Source organism: Ctenocephalides felis, unplaced genomic scaffold (genome assembly GCF_003426905.1).
Source record: "Ctenocephalides felis isolate EL2017-DRISC unplaced genomic scaffold, ASM342690v1 CF-g0.4_SCAFFOLD_01886, whole genome shotgun sequence".
Taxonomy (NCBI): domain Eukaryota; kingdom Metazoa; phylum Arthropoda; class Insecta; order Siphonaptera; family Pulicidae; genus Ctenocephalides; species Ctenocephalides felis.
The window spans coordinates 5,993,184-5,996,421 of NW_020538040.1; positions in this window are offsets into that span (position 1 = coordinate 5,993,184).

Consider the following 3,238-nt stretch of genomic DNA (forward strand, 5'->3'; position numbering starts at 1 on the left):
TAATAATAAATTTACTAATATACAAAATAATACAAATTCTATTACAATTATCAATTATATTTCTACATTTTTTCTAAGGGCTGCAACCCTAATATCCTCATTCCTTGATTCAATACTCGTTTTGCGCAATGGAACATTAGGAGGCGCTGGTTTCCTAGTTCGCCTTGGTTTTTTACTTGGAGGGTCTTTAGGGCTTTGTTGATCGAGTTACTGGAAAAAATAAGGAGAATGCAAGAATGTTTTTATTTATAATGGCATTAAAATATTTGAAAACAATAATGTAATTAAAGTCACACTTCAAATACGACATGATCGATTTGTCATTGTAATTAGTATTTAGGGCTTGAACCTTACAACAGAAATTGCATTAGAGAAATGAAGTGATTGCTGATTAATAAATTCTATAATATCATTCGTTCACACAGTGGACAGATGTAATTGAACAATCTAGAATAATTTCACAAACACTGGCAAAAGACGCTCACGTGACACGGCGACTAATAACAATCGACCCGTATAATATTGATATCATCAATAGCAAATGATAAGCAGTTCGGGCGAAACGGCCTTCCGTAGCATTTTCACAGATTTACTATACGCGCCTAAAGAAGTTTTACTTCAAAAATTTTACTAATAATTTCAAAATTCAGTACAGTTCTTATTTCTAAGTTTTCAGATTTTGCTCGTCAGTAGAGTTTCTTTTACATTTTTATAGAGTAAGTTGCAGTATTTGCAAAATTCATAAAAATAAAAAAGAACTCCACTGACGAGCTAAATCTAGACAATTGTATTAATTTCACTTTTGCAGTAGAGTTTGTTTTGTCTAAAAAATTTCCCAATTTGCTCGTCAGTAGAGTCCTTTTTACATTGATGAAAATTAAACTTTCTCGTCAGTTGAGTCCTTTTCATAAACATAAACATAAGTTTGCTCGTCAGTACAGTCCCTGTTTCATATTCTAAGTTTTTATTTAGTTTACTCGTCAGTAGAGTTCCTTCCTCTTTTGTTCAAGATAATTCCTTCCCATTTTTTTTGTTAGTTTGCTCGTCACTAGAGTTCCTTCTACTAAAGCTTCTTTCCAGGTTTGCCTGTCAGTAGAGTTCTATTTTAACTTTTTTTAATGACAATGCCACTTACACCGAGCACATTTATTTTATTCGTCAGTAAAGTTTTTTTCCTTTGAAATGCACGACTTGGTTTGCTTGTACGAAGAATTCCTGTTTCTAAAATGTTATTCGCTCCTCAGTAGAGTTCTTTTTTAATTAAATCTAATTTATTCGTCAGTAGAACTGCTGTGTTATCTAATATGATATTCTTATAATAATTTCAAGTTTTGCTCGTCAGTAAATTTTTTTTCTTAGTTTGCTCGTTAGTAGAGTTCATTTTCCTTTTTTTTTACTCGTTGGAAGAGTTCTTTTTTCTAAGTATTCAGATTTTGCTCGTCAGTAGAGTTCCTTTGACATTTTTTCCGTGGTTTGATGGTTAGTAGAGTTCTTTTTACATTGTTTTCAATTGAGCCATTTTTCCTAAAATTACATTTAAGACAGAAACTAACAAGTTTACTAGTGAAATTTTGTTCAAGATATAAAAGAACTCTACTGATGAGCGAAATTAATTTGATTCTAAATTTTGAAAAAGGAACGAAAAAAAAAATGAATAGCAATCTTAAATATAAAGGGACTGTACTGACAAGCAAATACAATTATTAATAAAATATCATTTAAGAGAAAAAGAACTCTATTTATAAGCAAATTCAGAACATGTTAGTTTAAAAAAAAGAACTTAAGAAATTCATTTGGTTACGGATTGTCGAAAATGTCTTCTGAGGAAGAAAGGACACTACTGACAACTGATTTTTTTCTAAAAAAACAACTCTAAGGAGCAAACTTATTCGAAAAATCTAAAATAGATCATTTTAGAAAAAATTACTCTATTGACGAGTAAATTAAATAGAAACTTAGAATATGTGAAAGAGACCCTACTGACAAGAAAATTTAAATTTGATCAAGAATGTAAAAAGGACTCTACTGACGGGTAAATAAATTAACAATCTGGAATATAAGAAATGGACTCTACTGACGAGCAAATTAGGAAATTATTAGTGAAATAAAACATCAATATACGGAAAAGAATTCTACTGACGAGCAAATTAGGAAATTATTAGTGAAATAAAACATCAATATACGGAAAAGAATTCTACTGACGAGCAAATATAGAAGTTATTAATAAAATGATATTATAAAAAGAACTTTACTGTCGTTTAAACGTTTTTGTGTAAAATGTCATTTAAGGACATTCTACTGCCGAATAAACTAAATGGCAATTTAGAGCAGACTAAATAGAGATATGATACATAAGGACTCTACTGAGGGGCAAAGTCTAAAACAAATATGTCGGAAGAATGATTCGGAAAGTAAATATTAAATTTAAAATATCATTAAAAAAGGACACTACTCATAAGAAAAACTTAAAAAAAACTTAGTTTTTGTATAAATTGTCATTTTTGAGAAAAGACACTGATTTTTTTTTTTTTTTTGAAAATAGCTCTGCTGAAAAGCAAATTCAGAGAAGGCTGAAATATCAATTTAAAAGGGACTCTACTGACGAACAAATTCGGAAATCGTGTCATTTTAAATAAGGAAATTCTACTGACGAGCAAATTAAAATAATAATTCAGAAAAAGGCTTAAAAATATCTCAACTTAGAAGGGCTTGACTGTCGAACAAATTTGGAAACTAGTTGGTGTTGGTATTTCGCCTTGAGGCAAGTTACATGAACTTCCCGAAATGTGTAAATAATCGACTTAATCAATGAAAAATAAATTAATTTATGAGCGATTAAAAGTATTCCGAGTGGATTTATTACACATCATTGCAAACGAACGAACGAACACGTTAATCGGAGTATTTTCTAAAAGCAAATTTTCACAAATCAATAATTTTTATGTAGTTTTCGTAGGACGTTAATGATTTAGTCTGTTCATTAAGACCATGTAATCTATCGTTATACCAAGTAAATCATCTAATTTTAATTTTAACAAACGTCAAAAAAGCTACTCATTTTCTCAAACTTTGATGAATTTTTAAAATTAAACTACATGTCGTAAGGCCGTAATATTTCAGTGAGTTCTATAAGATCATGATATATATCGCCAAAAAAAGTTCCATAAAAATCGGCTTAATTTTTTTTTCAACATTTAATTACAAGAAAACAGCTCGGTAGATTTTCACCTAAAATTAA